We start from the raw sequence: 18608 nt of genomic DNA on the forward strand, positions 1-18608 counted from the left end.
CTGCTGTCCTAGCTACAAGTGCAGAGCACAGCACTGTATGGGCTGCTACAGGGAAAGTTAACATCCCAGCCAGACCCAGTACACGAAAAGACCTTCTGTAACTTTCTAAACAGGTCTTTCAGTCATAAGTAGTAGCTGAATAGTGGTCATTTCTGCAAAACACATTAAATATTAGTATCCCTGAAGCACGTGTTAAAATAATAATATTTGGCATTTCTTCTCAAAAGGCATTTGTTTTCTTAGCAAAAAATATGAATAATTTATCAATACTTAATTGTACTGGCAATTAAATAATTACTTGCATTGGAATATAATAAATAGTAAAGTAGTATCTGAAATTCATGGCTAAAGGGTTGTTAGAAATCATCTGTGAAGTGGGTGATGAAGTGGTATTGTATATCCTTTGTTTTTCCTTTGAGATCAGTCAAGGTTCAATTACTGTCAATAAAACAGCATTCACAGCCACTTACCCATCCTTCATGTAATAGCAGACATCATCAATCATTTCCACTTCAAGAAAAGTTCAGATCTGTCTACATGAGTTCTTTTCAAGCAAATATTATAATCATGTATGAGTGCCTTATAAAAAAGAACTTTAATTTAAGATATGGCTGAACAACTGAAGTGTATTTATCCTTCCTCTCCAAAATGTTATTGAGATGTGGGTTTTTTGTTTGTTTGTTTGTTTGTTTGTTTGTTTGTTTTGTTTGTTTAGTTGGTTGTTTTTTTTTTTTTCCTTTTTTTTTTCTCCCATTTTCTTTTCGTAGGTATTTCTATTTTGAAATTCTTTTGCTGCTGTTGCTGTTATGAAAGGAATAATGAAGTATTATATAAGCATAGAAACATAGAATGGTTTGAGTTGGAAGAGACCTTAAAGATCATGTACTTACAACCCCCCTGCCATGGGCAGGAATACCTTCCCTTAGACCAAGTTGCTCAAAGCCCCATCCAACCTGGCCTTAAACATTTCCAGGGATGAGGTATTTACAGCTTCTTTGTTCCAGTCCTTTACCACCCCCTAGTAAATTTATTCCTTATATTTCATCTAAATCTACCCTTTTTTACTTTAAAACCATTACTCCTTGTCCTATCAGTACACTCCCTTGACAAAGAGTCCCTCCCCAGCTTTTCTGTGGGCCCCCTTTATGTACTGGAAGGCCTCTATAAGGTCTCCCCAGAGCATTCTCTTTTGCAGGCTCCATATCTTAGATTCTGTTATAAACACCATGAAATCTGGTACTTGTCCTGGTTCACTAAAATGTAGCACATTTTATTATTATTATTATTTTTGTAAAATGTAACTACTGAGGGAAATAAGGGCTGCTAATCAATAGAGACTTTTAAGCAACTTTGTATTCATACAAATCTTGTACTAAGATGCAATAACTCAGCAAATAAATCATTAAGAATGAGATATCCAATCATTATACAACAAAAGGATACGTAGCCTTTCCAGCAAACACCAGGGAAAAAAGATGACTTGACATTCCATACTATCCAAAAGCAGCAAGCTTTGGAATGTTCAATCACCAGTTTTCCTCGAAAGCATTGCAGATTAGTCCTTAAAATCAATCTTCAAGGTTTGTCCTACCATTGAAATTGGAATCAAGCACTGCTGTTCTCTTCCTTCTTTGGATTAAGATTTCTCACTTCTTGTCTTCCATCTGTTGATTTCAATTTTCAGCAAATATTAGTGGTTGATAGTGATAGTGATATCGATGGTAATCGATACAACAACATAGTGACACAACAACACAACAGTGGTTGATAGTGATAGTGATATCGATGGTAATCGATACAACAACAATCGAACAACATAGTGCCTGCTGCTTGCTTGTGAACAGAGTGTGTTACAGCAGAAACTGAAGTCTTCACTCTAAGGAGAGGAAGACATTGAGGAGAAGCAGCTTTCTCAGACAACGGAGAAGAAGAAAAAATGAGATTAGTCTGTGCCAACAGATCTCAGACCATCCTTCAAATAAATATTTTAGTTTAGAGGAGTTTTCTGAGGGTTCTGAGTTCCATTGTTTCCTTTAACAGGATTACCAACACAGAATAAGGCCTAGTCCAAGGTTGACTGTAATAAAATGAAACTCTTCCTTTAACTACAGTAACCTTTGGAAAAAATCCAGATTTTATTATATGTGTTCACAATATACAAATTTGAATCTCCCTTTGAGCAATAAAATCTGTTTAGCCATATTTTGTGATAATCATAGGGGACTAAAGTTAACAAGCAGGATTCATGAGCCTTTTGAACCAAACCAAGGGATCTCAGAAAAGCAGTTGCTCTGTGACGTTTCTGAGCAACAAATGGAACCAAATCCTTCCTGCAGCTCTGAATCAGACACAATAACTGTGTGACGGGTCCTTGTATCAACCACTGATGAGAGGCTGTGATTAGGGCACATGTCTGTCTAACATGAAATTTTATCTTTAGTGTCAGAAATAATAAAAATATATATCCATCACTGAGTTAAGTGGATAATGGATGGAAATAGTTTTTTTCAAATGTACAGCTGGGAACTGGCTATCTAACTACCACTAGTGTCATAAAAGCCTTCCCTATGATTTCTTCTTATACTCTTAAATTATAGCTAGGCAGCAAAATGTGTGTCAGTGAACTGTGGCAAGTAATAGGATTTTACATCATCCTCTTTGTCAGAGGCCATTTATAAAATTAATTCTTTAAGGATTTCTGAAAAAGGGCAAATTCAATTGATTGCTTGCATTTAGAATAGGAAAACAAGTACCTGAATAATACATCTCTTTACTAGTTCAAATAATACACCAATCTGTTGTACTGATAATTTAATAAAAGAATATTTAGTGGTCATATGTTTTTTTGTATGTTTTGTTATTATTATTATTATTATTATTTGTTTTTAAATCATAATATGTAGTTTAGGATGTTCTTGCAATATATGAATTGTTCAAATTTTACTAAAGATTCAGACTAATATCTTTCTAAAGACAGGGAATAGTTAATTACATGATAATTTGTAATTGCTTTGGGGAATTCTGCATGCCTAAAATTATAATGATGTATTGCTGTAGTCATTATGCAAAGATTTGCACTTAGATATGGGTGCAGTGACCCCATTTTTATCAATGCTTTTCTTTTAAAATTCATTAAAATGCCACCTTCCATTAGCACTAAATGTAACACAGAGGTTTTAATAAAAGTTTCAAGATTTGCACAAAACAAAGTTGTTTTATTTTTATTTATTTATTTTTTTGATTCTCATGTCTTTTGACTCACCTAAATCAGTATAGTTACTATAAATATACATATATATTTTAAAATATATATTTTAAAATATTTACTATATATTTTGGAACAGGACTTTCACTGATTTTAACAATTGAATGAACAATGTTCTGAGATATTGCTGCATGCATTTTCTTATCTGTTGATATATAATTTACCTGTGTTTTTTATGATCATCTGATATCTGTATAACATAGGACATGAAAATTCCCTGAATTAAATCTCCCTTCAGTGAGAATATATCAGAAAAATATTTATTCATGATATTAAACTTGTCATTGACAGAGGATGCACCACAAAATCTGATAATGTATCATTGGCAATGTATACTTGCCATGGTTAATAGCTATCATTTTTTAAAATCTTCATGGTATTTCAAGTCTGAATTTGTCCTGTTTCAAAACTAGCAAGGAAGGGCAACACATCAATCTTCATGAAATAACTCAGCCAGGATGCAATTGTTGAAGGTTGAATTTTGTTTGATTTGTTCTCATATATGTATTACAGAAAAACACAGAATTTTCTTCTGGAGGCCTGTAAAGAAGATGATAACATTTGCAATGTTTTGAAGAGGTACAGGAAAAAAAAAATATATAGCATGCTAATAACTTCAGTTATCTTAACACTGAACAAAGAGTTAGATATCAGCAACCTGTCTAAATCTCAGTTTTTAAGGGATGTAGGGGAGGAGGTTGGTTTCATTTGTTTGTTTGTTGGTTTGTTTTCACTTAGTTACATGAAATATGTAGGCCTCATCACATAGGATATGTTCAGATATGAGTTTAAAGAGGTATGTACTAAGAAGTTTTTCCTGAGCTTAAGGAGACTAATCAGCTTTCAGTGTGCCATCCTTCAAAACAAGGTACCTAAACTAGTATATGACACCTGGAGACTGCAGTTTATTAACATTTGGAAAATAAAATTTAATATTGCATAGATTAGGGAAACCTTTGGAAAAATATATTAGGCCGTTTCAATTTAGCAAACCATGAATTCTTAAACATGAGTATCAGTGTTTTAGTAAATAAAATTGTTTCTTGAATTCAGGTATTTCCCAGGAAGTGGTTTCCCAGCTTGTGATCTGCGTGTATCACCATCTTCTAATTAGCCAGGATGAGCTGCTTAGCTGAAAAGGTGAAAAATACATTTTGTCCCAATTTTTACTTCTTCTTTTTAGATTTTCAATAAACTTTTATTATAGAAATATGCAATAGATTAAATTAGGAAATTGTTATTTCATTAATTTGACTGGAAGCTTTTTTTATGTTTTATTATTTTTCTGAGAAAGTCTGCCATTTTCTCCAGATCATCAATCTATTCCCATGGATTCAGTGGTGATGAGTTATCATATCCACAACACTTTGTAGGTTTAAAACCAATTCTAAGTGTATTAATAATCTTTTCAGATCTCAGGTATTGATGACCTTAAGAGAGATGAAAGTTAGTCTGTTTCCTGGGGGTGTGCTTTGAGGCAGTCATGACATCTCTTTTTCCAAGAAAGAATAATGTAATACTTGTGATTTGAAGGTTTTATTTCCACCATCAGACCAAATGAAGCATGAATCATGTGTGTGGCAAACTGTATAATGGAAAAGTAAAATGTCACCTTTAGAAGCAAATGATTTCTAAGCCCAGTTAAATAATAAATCTGTAAGTAATAACTATGAACAAGAGAAAAAAAAGTACAGGAAGTGTAAATAAATTCAAAAGCAATTTGTTAAGAATAACATTTGAGGCTCATTTCCAAGACTAGTATATATATTAAATAAATAAATAAATGAGACAAATGGGCATGCTACCAGTGTTACAGATATGGTGAAAGACAATTTTTCAAGGAAACAAATAAAACAAACAAACAAACAAAAAAACAAAATCAATAAACAAACAAACAAAACACTAAATCCAGTACAGATTTAGTTCTGAGGAAACAATAAAAAATAACATATTTTACAATGCTTTTTTACAGTGAAATATCTGTGTAACTTTCCAGATAATTTAGCACTTTTTTTTAAAGAGATGAACAACAGTCAGGAATAGATGCTAGGTGACAACATAAAGAGTTGAAGAAAAGGAATGTATAACTACAGAAGGAGACCTATGGAAAATAATAGTGAAGCCAAAGTAGAAGGACACATGATCCCTGCAGACATCCCTGAATGACAGCTAAAAACAAGATTGGAAGCAATGGATAATGAATATCCTCAAAGGTTAGCCCTTTAGGAACTAATTAATCACTGGACATGCTTAATTAATTGAAATTTCCTCTAGCAAACATAAATTCTTTTCCATTCTGTGACTGAAAGTCCAAACACTGTCCATTGATTTTCTGAGCTGAAAATATGGTAAAAACAACTGTTATGTTGCTAATAATAAACAGAGTAGTATGAGCAAACCATTTTATCTTCTCATACATTTTGGCATTCTCTGTGTATTAGTTTAATAAGTTGTAAACTTGTTATTTTGTTGCAATAATGTGTTAATAGTGTGGAATAACATTTTTTAAGACTCAAAACTTGCTGAATACAAGAGGGATAGGTGATATGTTTAATTTAATAGCAATGGTATAATTTCCCAGTAAAAAAACACTTCCCACATAAGAGAAAAAGTACTCATTACTTTATAAATAGAGACTTCCCATCTCTTCATGAGAGCATATAAAGAAGGGTAAGAGACCGAAATCTGGATTTCCAAATAAAATTTGACACACCCATTGCTGGAATCAGCAAACCTGAAAATTAACAATCTTCTACCAAATAGTTCATCATACCAGTGTGTTAAGAATATTCCATCTTCTGTCAGATTAATAAAAAAGATTTAAAGATGTCTGTGGTGGTTTTACCGTGCTAGGCAGTTGAACACTACAACCGCTCTCTCACTCCCCCTCCTCAGATGAGGAGGGGAAGAAGTAAAGGAAAGAACAACTCACGGGTTGAGATAAGGATGATTTAATTAAAGAGGGGAATATATATATATATATATAATTAAGGAAATATTATTATTAATTAAACAATTCAACTAAAGGGAAAAAAGGGAAAGGGGAAAAGGGAGGGGGAAAGGGAATAACTAAACAAAACAAGTAAAGGCTATGTGGAAGTGCAGAGGAAAGAAATTACTCTCTACTTCCCACAAATGAGCGATGCTTGACCACGTCCTTGAAGCAGGGCCTCAACACACGTAGCCGGTGTCTGGGAGGAGAACAGAAGTTTTTACAATGAGAGCCCACCCCTCCCCTCTTCTTCCTTTTTCCACCTTTTATTGCTGAGTGTGACATCATATGGTATGGAATATCCCTTTGGTTGGTTTAGGTCAGCTGCCCTGGTGATGTTTCTTTCTCACTTTTTGCCCACCCCCTAGGAGGGTCAGAGAGAGTCCTGATGCTGTGCCAGCACTTCTCAGCAGCAGACACAACACTGGTGTGATACCACTGCTGTTCTAGCGACAAGAGGAGAGTGCAGCACTGTATGGGCTGCTGCAGGGAAAGTTAACATCCCAGCCAGACCCAGTACAGAGGCACACGTATGTTTGTAGGTTTAACTATTTAAAGCAGAAAGAGATAAAGCAGAGGATCATGAGGAACCTGCCATATTAGAGGGAGAAAGAAGCAACACAAGAACTTCCATTGTATCTTTCTGATGCACTTGAAGACAATGAATACAACAGAGAGAATAATAATTTAGGTGAAGTGTGTAAATTACAGGCTTCCTCTCTTCTCCTGATGTGCTACTTTTAATTCAAGTTGAAAAATGTGTCTCCCGGGAGATTTATCTTGTTGCTGAATTTCTGCTCTCTGGTCAAAGAGATCAGGCACCTTTAGCAAAAGAGAAGTCACGTTTCAAAGCCCTTACACTTACACTTACATAGAGCACTTGATACTTGCATTTGTTTTAAGTAAAGAAAATAAGATACCAACACTAATTTCTTAGATATCTGTAAATCAATATTAGCTCAGTTGATATACATGAAGAGTGGGTGGTTTGTTTTCTTACTGAAGGCCCATACTCTTTGATTACCATCCAGGATACCTATTTTCCACACTAATTACAAACGATGCCTGAGGTCTGATTCAGTTATTTAGCATTCAGATAGCTAAATCAGGGAAAAAAATAGATTTTACTTCCATGCTTTTGATATTCTTCCAACTGGTCTGTGTTCACTTCCTGCTGCAGCATCATTTAGCATCTTTTTAGCATCTTAGGTCATTTTTGCATCTTTCCTCTTCTGAACATGGCTGCCCTCAAACTTTCTAGACAATAAACCATTGAAAGAGGATCATCTGTTTATCAGATATTCCAGCTTCTGGGCTGCTGATGTTGAAAGAGCATTACAGAACTGCTCAGACACATTTTCCTATTGTGTCCTCTATAATTTTCTACTTATAGTATACAAAAAACAAACAAACAAAAAGTTACAATTGTTATGCAATGTTTGAACCATAGGGAGAGTTTATTAATAAAATTGTCATAAGAATGAATTTGATATTAAGCTGAATAAATAGACAAAAGTGTGTAAACACTGTAAATGACACATTTAAAGATGTGTTTAAAGATGCTGACTGCGTTTAAAATGCTGTATTTTGTCACACACACTTTATGAACTTTACTGCTCAAGCTGAATTTACTTACAATACTCCAATCATTGTGACAAATAAAACTGAGAATTAAAGAAAAAAAATTATCTTGTAACTGGATATTGCAAAGAACAGGCAGAGATTTTTAGAATAGCTGGAGAGAGTGGGTCATCATGTTTGGGAAAAAAAAAATATTATAAGACAAAGATTTTATTTCTCAGATATTGAGTAAGATAACTATATAAATATACTGTCAGAACACCAATCTTAGTTGCTTTTGAGTTATGTTTACTCCATCACTCTTAAAATCAGACACTCTTCAAATAGTTCTAGGAAATTAGTCAAATAAGTAAGCTTAAACTGAATAACATTAAGGCTGACTATAGTACCATCAGACTTAAGTTACCTATGAGTCATTGTACTGTTGACAAAGACAATTTTTGACTTTAGAAAAATAAGCTTAGAAAGACTGCCAAATTCCCTTAACAATTATATTAGACTTTTATAATTCCAAGGAAAGCAGTTGGCACACACGTAGAGGAAAAATGTCACTTCTGAAAGGAAAATATATATTAAATACTTCTACGTTTTGTCTTAGAACTTGACTATTATTCCTCTAACATGCATGCTCATACTTGCCCTAAGAGCATATTTATAGAAAGGAAGTGCAGTATTTGCAGTTGTTTTTATAGAGAGCAATTGCTTCTTATAGAGTCTAAACAAGAGGTGTAAATGGACAAGAGCAGCGAGAACAGAGTGGGTTAGTAGAATATATAAAGTCTAAACTATAATCTAGTCATATACAATTAAAATCAATCTGGCAAGGACAGCTAGAAGATCTATAAGATAAATTGAAGGTGAGAAGAATAAGATTGCGCGCATAATATTGTTTACTAGCAAAGCTGAGTTGAGTATCATTCATCTGTAGCAGATATTAAACTATAAAGACTGACAAAATAAAGAAATACAATTTAAAATAACTGAGAAAGGAAACTGTGTTAGCTTTAGTGGACTTTCACTGTCCAGCCATTCCTTAAATCCTTCCTTATTTCTTATGTCCTAGGTTTATTCACTTACGACTCTTGCAGAATTAAAATGTCTGTCAGAATCTACATGAGCAGTGAAATCTCCAATAAAAGTGAAATTGTTATATGGACATATTTAAGACATTATTATAGCTTGGAATAAAGATTACCCTAAAGTTCAACATCTGATTCCTCAATGGGTGTGTATGAAAATGTACACTGTTGCCAGCTTTTCTGTGTGATAAGTGTCCAGATGGACACTTTCACAGTTTAGCTGGCATGTTTCATGCTTTGTTTATTCATAAGGAATGTGCTTTGATTCCATATTCCTAAATTTGTCCCTTTCAGACTGAGATATGTATATTCAGCAGATATCCATCCACAGGTATATATTTCCAGTTTTTAGAGATAATCACCTTCATTATATGGGTCTAAGGACTGTATTTGCATCTGTTACAATGAATTGCATTTATAGGGATTGATTTGGCTTTAGTAAGTAAAAAAAAAAAAGTGTTATTCATTGTGATTAAGACTGCAGAACCCACTAGTAGTAAGTAAGTATTAAATCCTGATTTCGTTTACACTATGATTTTAGGTCAAAAGTTAAGTCCCAAATCTTTTTTTCTTTTTCTTTAAAGGACAGAAGAAAATATTCTGATATATTAGATGGAATCTCAGTGCTGTGATCCTTAGGATCTTTATTGATAAGAACTGATAATTTCTTCTAGTCACTATACATATGCATACTTGGAAAGTCTGTGTTTGTATGTATGTGTTTGTATACTTTAAGATAACAATCTATAGTTTATCAGTTACCTGGAAGTCATGTATGTCGTATTGACAGGCAGTTGGACTCTGAGAGCCATGTAAATTTGTGGAACACATTTGTCAGCTCACTGCCGTGTTAACAAGTTAGTAGGACTACTTGATGGCCTCACCCGTTCTTGTGCAATTTGTTTTAAAATTGTACTTTTCACATAAAGTGCTTGTCTGTATTAATCAACATAGTTAAAATATGAATAGATGATATGAACTTCCTTGGTGCATTAAGAGAAATGGAAAAAATATATATATATATATACAAGCAGTGCATGCATTTCCCCTGAAGAATATATATCTATGCCATAAATTCAACTGTACTGGCTTTTGTGGGAAGAAAAGTATTTCATCTAACGCTGTTTTGTAACTGAGGCAAATTATATGAAATAATTTTGTTGACACATTACCTTTTGAGGTTTAAATTGCAGTGTCTCAATATAGTACTGACAAAAGAGACTATTGGTAAGTATTAGTATTTAGTCTTTTGAAATAGTCTACCTAAAAGAATAGTGTATTGGTAAATAAGATATCAATTGAAAAGTAATTTGGAGTATAATCTAAAGCATTGAATTGTGCACTGTTCACAAAGAAACTTCTGGTACATTCATATTTTTATTCTGGTCATAATTCCTTTTGTGAAAATAAAAATAAAACAAACCCACTAAAAATTTAGTGAGAAGATAGTTAAATCCGGGGAAAAGAATTGAAGTCCTTGAAGTACTTCTCTGAGACTTAAATATTTAAATTTGACTGAGGGTCATCTGAGGAAGTACACTATTGCCAAATTGCCATAATAATTTTTGTAAAAGTCTATGCTAAATAATTTCAAGAAATAATAAATATATATATAAATAAATAATAAATAATAGTCAAATGAGTTCACATTCTATATTTGAATATATACAACATACAACATACATTTAAAGAAATATTTTTATAAGGATCGTGTAAATTTTTTTCACTTCTTTTATCTTAAAGTACTTTCTTTAGTCTTTTTTTTTTCCCCTCCTAAAATGAATATTTTTGTAGTTTAAAGATTTTAAAGGCAATTTACTTCCTTAGAAAAGATTGATCAGAAAAGACAAAATATTACTAATAACGGTTAGGACAAACGTTAATGCACATCATCAATGTAGTTATCCTCTGGGTATCAATATTATATTTTTTATTTTTATTTTTATTTTTTTATTTTTAATCTTGAAAATCAGAATTACAGGTGATTTCATATGTGTTTTCTTTCACCACTGATGACTCATAAGCATACATTTTATTTTATTCTCTTACTGAAGAACATTATATATTTCTTCCTCACAGGAAAAACTTGTGCTATAACTGAAATGACAATATGCTGCTTCCTATGAGGGGATTCTGAAGGCTTCTCAAAAACACAGTACAGTGGTAAGTACTAAAAATATAGTCACAACAATTAAGTTATCTGAAAAATAAATCTCAGAGATGAACATCAAGTCTCTTTTGCTAGTATTCTTAAATTTGTTTGAAATATATATTTGTGATGTATACTTCCAGCTAAAATGCTTATGTACTGCCATGTGTTCATGGAATAAGACCTGGAATATAATCCATTCTAAACATTAGTGTTTAATCATGATAAGCATGAATTTTATATTATTTTTCAGTTCTTGAAATATGGAATTGTGCCTCTATGCGATTAAAAGATGTTAGATTAAACCTGGATATTGTGACACTGTTAACCAGTAAGGTTTTGTTTTCCAGGCCATTCTATACCAGATAGAGCTGATAGTGTTCAGTTTTCAAAACATGGTTGGGTTCCAAAGTTCTTGGAACTCTTGGAGTTCTTGAAGTTCTTTAAAAGGGGATATTTAAATAAAGGACCTTTAATCTCATAAAGGAGATGAGATTAATCTATTACCCTTCTTTCATACTGTGCCTGATGCATTGGTTAATAAGGAAGGATGGAGATAAACAGAAAAGTTTCTCTGATGACATAGCACTTCCTTCTCACATTACGTTTTCTATGAACTTTGAAGCAGATGTGATTTATTTATTTATTTATTTTTCTGTAATCATTGCACAAGATGCAGCGTCAATTTAGGGTTATCATTCAGTCCTACAGTCAAGGAGAAGAAATAATAAAGTATCTGATGTGATAATAGAGTCGTGAATAAGCAGTAATTCAAAGTATGACAGACCAGTTATGAGATATGAGGGTACCATTATGTGAAGTGTAAAAATCAGATGAAGAATAAAACAGCTTTGAAAACTCATGTGATTTTTGCATCACTGAGCCATGTTTATTCCAATTTGTTGTAATTTAAATGTAATAAAATAAAACATTTTATGAACTGGAGCCTGTTTAATAGTTTAGCATCCATGCTGATCATGATTGTAGCTGAATTCTTAGTTGTTACAATAACAAATAGTACACATGCATGAGTATGGAACATAGGATTCAGTTACCTATACTCCTCAGAGAACTCATATATATATATGTATATGCATATATGAAAAAGGAAAGCAAATTATATAAATAATACAAACTTGTTATAAAGAAAGCAAAGCTGAAGTAAAAGTCAAAATAATGACTTAGTTTCTTTGTAACTAAAAGTTTATGGCAGTTTTATGTTTTCTTGTACAAAATTTGCCACAGGGAAGTTCCAAGAAGGGGGAGAAACTCTCGTTTCAAGATCTGTCAGAATATACTGAGATAAATCATAGAAGCTGGGAAGGGTCTGGAGGGGAAACTAAGGGATAGTGTGATTGTAGTTTTCACTGTTTAATCAGAATTTTGTTTGTTTGTTTTTGTTTTTTTTTTTTTTTTTGGAATAATGCAGAGGATTCATGGAGAATGAGAAGAAAGGGAAGCAAGCAACATTAAAACAGAAAAGTGAGATAGAGCCTACTGATGTCTATTTTTTTTAACTCCAACTTAGGTTTGTGGACATCAGAAGCCAATTGTGTCTTTTGAAAATTTCCTTGTTTGTGAAAAAATAATTGGACTATACAAAAAAAGAAACCAGAATTGTAGAAAGTAAAACTGTAAATCTGCTTCAAATTTATTTCAATTTCTCTGCTTGCTGATATCCTCAAGTGTATGTTGTCACAAGCATATATGTTCAATTGCCAACATTAAGTTACTCCCCCCCAAAACATAACTGAAATATGCTACTATATGTTAAAGAATTTTCTATTTTGCCTAGAAGAAGGCTATATTCTTATGAGAGGTTTGTCAAGAGACAAACTGAAGTGGATCAGAAGGCTTTCAGAAAAGTGATGACCCAAACTAACTCTGAAGATTAGTATTTGCAGTAGATGATAGGGATCCATTCTGATGAACAGAAGAACTGTGAGAGTGATGTGAATCATTTTCAATGTTGTTTCAAAAATAATGGTGGTGACTTTTGCTATATTGTACTTGCATTTAAGAACAATGCAGAAAGGAGTCCCTATGATTTGATCATTTCTACATTCTTCTTCATCGTAAACCAGATAAAATTATTCATCATGAACCAACAATCAGAATGATATTTCTCATGGAAAGAAAAGTGCAATTTATGTTTAGTGTATGCAGCAAGCACTTGCCATGCATTATATGGAAATAAACATGAAAGAAAGTAAACAGTCCTTGGATTTTGATCTTACTTCACAGGTAGATGTCTGTTTAAATGGCGTGATTTCATTCTAAAATCCTGACTTGACAGCTGACTGTGCAGATGGAGCCCTGTGGTAGGCCATGGAATGCTGTGCAGTTTCTTTAATGTAGCCACATACTGTCTGATTCTTGATCATGTTCTCAGATTCTGATCAAGCCTTCTGCCTTGCATCATTTATGATAACAAATGTGAAGGAATAATAAAGCCTTCACATTGGAAGGGAGCTATAAATTGCTCCAATTCTAGACTTAGGAGTTTTGGGAAACTGATCAGTTTTTAATTCTCTGGGGAAAACCAGGGCACAATGTAACTATTATCCTTAGAGTTGTCAGCTTACTTCAGTCTCTTTTTCAGCTCTCAGGATTCAATGCTGTTGATCAAAATCTTTGCTTTGCTTCCTGTTGTCAGGTTTTATGACCACAAATGTCAACACACTCAGCTGAGTACTCCAAACTCTTGTTAAACAGTACTTTCATCAGATGGTTTGCTCTGAAATATTATTGGTAAATCTAACCTTACAAATTCTATGTAGCAATCTCAATAGGTTCGTGACATCGCTGATATTGTGGTGTGTGAATTAGAACTGATATATCTTATTATTATTATTATTATTGCAACATTTTTTATGTGTCTCAGTGTGACTGATCTAAACTACTTAAATGTATACACACTCTAATGATCTCCAGTAAAATGTGGATTTCTGAATAGTCCAAGTGAGCAAGATTTATGCAAATACGAAATAACAATCACCAAAACTTTCCAGGGGGTTATTTTATTTTATTTTATTTTATTCAGGTGGCAATGTAGTTGGATATATTTAACACCTTTACCTAAAGGTATTAAAATTATAATTTCAGTGGTGCGTTCTGATGACAAATAAAATTCCCATGTTCTTAAATCTTTAAGAACTATAAACTGCTCTTATTTAAATAATAATTTCATAAATACAATTGATTATTTAGGCAATTAATTTGAACATTACATTACTTAGAGCAGTGTACAATGACGATAATGAAGAACTCAGAATAATGTAATTTCAATGTTATGCAGACTGGATGGCTAACTGGAGTTCACTGAATCATAACATCATCAGCAAGCAAGTGAAGGAGAAATAGAAATTAATTACATTGCGTTTTGCATAGGCAGCTCAAATGAATGATTAGATTATTATTATTATTTATGTTTTCATGTTAAATTCAAAGAACTGGAATGCAGATTTTACTATTATCTGGAAAGCTGAAATAGGAAATGTACTGTACTGAGCCACAGAAACCTCTTTTTAAATTATTATTATTTTTAATAAGGAAGAATAGTAAAGGACCTTTGTATCTAAGGTCTTAGGGCAAATAAATTACATGCACAAGATTGTTCTTCATGCTATCAAGGTTCAAAACACACTGCATCTTCATTATTAAGTGATATGATTAAGCAATATCACAACAGTGGTAAGTTTTGTCATTTTGTTTGGATAACTCAGTGGTATGATGAAGGAAGACCATCTCCTATGTCTTTTGCTAAATACCACTTTAGGTCTGGATTATCAGCTCTATTTTCTAGAGTAGGAGGCAATGAAATCACGTAGAGCCTTTTAATGCAGATTAAAATCATAGAATCATAGAATATCCTGAGTTGGAAGGGACCCACAAGGATCATCAAGTCCAACTCCTGGCTCCACACAGGTCTACCCAAAATGGAGGTTATGAAATCAAGAGACATATTTATAAAACATGGAAAATTAAATGGTGTTTTATGTACATATCTGAATTTTTAATTATTATTTTTATTTATTTATAATGCACATATAGCACTATAAGAAACTCAGCACCAGTACTGCAATTTGGGGAGAAAGTAGGTAGAAAAACAATAATGTTAGAATTTCAAAGTTTTGTTTTGGTGATTTTTAAGAAATTGTATAAAGATTAAACCTGTTTGAATAAGACCCATCGGTTTATCAAACAGCGTATCAGGAGAATTAAGCTTGTCAGTTCTTTGAGACAGTTTTGGTTGCTTAAAATCTGTCTTCTAGCGCAATTTTAGGAATCCTGTATTTGTCTGTTAGACTGCCAGCACCACTCCTGAAGGCCCAGATCTCCCGTAAGTATTATGTTGTATCAGCTAGCCCTATGTAGAAGGGTTGCACACTCAAACATACCTACATTACCATATTTATGTTACCATGTTTATGTGGCAGCTTCTAGATCCTTCTCACAGAAGCCACCCCTAGGGCCCCCTGCTACCAAAACCTTGTCACGTATACCCACTACAGGATCCTCTTCTGAATATAAATCTTGTGGTAGATACCCATTTTTTGTTGATGTTGTTGTTTGTTTGTTTTTATTTAACTTCAACCCCCTGGAAGTGCATCTTATGGGAAGCAGAGGATTGAAGCGGTCTTCTTAGTCTTAGAGGCACTGACAAGTTTGCACATAGCTGTTCTGAACCACTAGGAGTGAATTTGGGAATGTTGTTGTTTCAGAGAAGGCTGAAGGAGAGGAAAGAGTCTATGTTTTGTTTCTAAGAAACTGAGTGGATACTTCCTTTGATGAAGTGCCTTAAAAAATCCTAGTATTGTATTGCTTGAGGAAACAATGTAGCATAGTTCTTTAATAGTGAAAAATTACCAAATTATTTCTATTCTGTTCCAAATACAAGAAATCCACCACAATTATGCTAATCACTGCCCTGAAAACATATTGATACAGCTGTTGAGAGACTAGGGTATATTAGTTGGTATATTTCTTTCTCTCTCAAATGAAAATAAAACATTTTTATTTTATTTTATTTTTTTTTGCCAGCAGGAAGTCAAACTATTTGTAGAAGTGTCTTAGAACTGAAAATCATTATTTGATTCTGAAAGTAGATTTGTTTGTTTGCACGTGAATATAATATGCATTTAGATTTAATTGAATGACAATTTAAATCCAGACACATTATTGTTCAGCTGTATATTTCATAACAGCTTTTTTTTTTTTTCTATTGACATTGTGCCCGAAATAACTATATGCAGCATTTTTTCTGTTGAGTCTTTTATTATTAAAGACAAAAAATGTCTATCTAAAAGGTTCATTACTAAAAAATGACACTTTAAAAAATGACATTTTCTTTCATATGTGCTACTTTGCATTTCCTATTCTTTCCCAAGGACACACACACACACACAAAAAAAAAAAAAAAAAAGAGAGAGAGAGAGAGAGAAAGAAAATACAACATGATGTGCAATATTGTTGTCCACTACTTGAAATAATGTTCAGAATTATTGTGTGTAGGTGAAACTACCCAGGTCACATCAAACTTAGATTCCATCTGTTTTCAGGTATTATAATGTCTTCCTCTCCTGATCAGATATGAACTAGCACTATTTTTTTTTTTTCACCTGATTGCATCTTCAATGATAGTGATGGAAATTTATCCATCTGTGTTCACAGCATGAATACGGATTTAAAGCTTACACAACTATTCACAGAATGTTATCAAAACCAGATAAAATCTTTAACATTATTTTAGCAAATAATTGATAAAATTTGTTGCTCAGTTATTACCTTAAAAAATCTGCAATTTTTGTCATCGTAAGAAATTAATAATCTGGAACTAAATATCTGTTCAAATTGAATTTCAGCTGTCCTGGTTGGAAATAAAACTCTTTTAATTGAAACTAAATTGCACATTTAATTTTAGTTTAGCCTATAGTCACTGGAGCTAATAGAATAGAAAAGCTTTCATTGTTTCTATGATTTGAGATTTGTACTTAGCTTTAAAGATATGTAAATGTTATTTCCTATGTTATGTCATATCATCATGATTGCTCATGGGTAAAGCTATATCATTGCTTTGGTTCAAAAAGATGAAATGCAAGTACTTGAAATTTTTCCATTAATAATTAGAAATGTAAATATTACTCTGAGCTGCAGTCTACTGTTACTTAAAAATAATGTAATCATAATAAGGTGTTAGTCTTAAGGCCATATATTTATACTGTATGTAGGCAGCCTTTAAAATTCATGTAGTGTCCTTGCAAAGAGCATGACTTGATCTTAATTAGAAATGTTACTGAAGTGTTTCCTTATTCTGAATTCATAGAATCATTAAGGTTGGAAAGACCTCCAAGATCATTCGATCCAACAACCCCCTACTACCAATGTCACCCACTAAACCATGTCCCTAAGCACCACGTCCAATCTTTACTTGAAATTTGACTCCAAGTGACTCCACCACTTCTCTGGGCAACACATTCCAAGGCATGACTGCTCTTTCTGAGAAGAAATACGACCTAAACCTTCCCTGGTGCAAATTGAAGCCATTCCTTGTGAGAAGAGGTTGACAGCCTGTTCACCACAACTTACTTTCAGGTAGCTGTAGAGAGCAATAAGGTCTCCCCTGAGCCTCCTCTTCTCCAGACTAAAAAAAAAAAAACAACAGTTCCCTCAGCCAATCCTCAGAGGACTTGTGTTCCAGATCCTTTACCAAAGCCTTTGTAGTCCTCTGGACGTGCTTCAGGGCCCTGATGTCCTTCTTGTAGTGAGGGGCCCAAAACTGAACAAAGCACTCGAGGCGCGGCCTCACCAGAGCAGAGTACAGGGGGATGATCTCCTCCCTGGCCCTGCTGGCTGCACTATTCCTGATACAAGCAAGGATGTCATTGACCTTCTTGGCCACCTGGGCACACTGCTGGCTCATGTTCAGGCGAGCATCAGCCAACACCTTTGGATCCTTTTCCTCTGCACAGCTTGCCAGCCACTCTGCCCCAAGCCTGTAGTGTTGCATGGGGTTGTTGTGACCAAAGTGCAGGACTCGGCACTCAGACATGTTGAACCTCATCCCATTGGCCTTTGCCCATTGATCCATCCTTTCCAAGTCCCTCAGCAGGGCCTTCCTACGCTCTCGCAGATCAACACTTCCCCCGAACTTGGTGTCATCTACAAACTTACTGAGGGTACACTCCATTCCCTCATCCAAATAATCAATAAAGATATTAAAGAGGGTGGGCCCAACACCAACCTTTGGGGAACACCACTCATGACCAGTCACTAGCTGGATTCCACTCCATTCACCCCTACTTTCTGGGCCCGGCAATCCAGCCGGTTTTTAACCCAGCAAAGAGTGGACCTGTCCAAGCCATGGGCTGCCAACTTCTCCAGGAGAATACTGTGGGAGACTGTGTCAAAGGCCTTGCTGAATTCTAAGTACACTATGTCCACAGGCTTTCCCTCATCCACCAGGCGGGTCACCCGGTCATAGGAGATGCACTTGGTCATGCAGGACTTGTCTTTCATGAACCCATGCTGGCTGGGCCTGAT

The 18608-nt window shown here is 33.9% G+C and overlaps 1 protein-coding gene across 2 annotated transcripts in view; it reads left to right on the plus strand.

Moving 5' to 3' along the window:
• The window catches only part of NLGN4X (neuroligin 4 X-linked), a 204395-nt gene that overhangs the window by 42794 nt on the left and 142993 nt on the right, over nt 1–18608 (plus strand). For both annotated transcript variants that reach the window (XM_035309439.1, XM_035309529.1), the window contains exon 2: nt 10997–11080. The gene's annotated coding sequence lies outside the window, so the exon portion shown is untranslated. The remainder of the gene's footprint in view (nt 1–10996; nt 11081–18608) is intronic.

The sequence above is a fragment of the Oxyura jamaicensis genome, chromosome 1 (assembly GCF_011077185.1).
Source record: "Oxyura jamaicensis isolate SHBP4307 breed ruddy duck chromosome 1, BPBGC_Ojam_1.0, whole genome shotgun sequence".
NCBI classification, from domain to species: Eukaryota; Metazoa; Chordata; class Aves; order Anseriformes; family Anatidae; genus Oxyura; species Oxyura jamaicensis.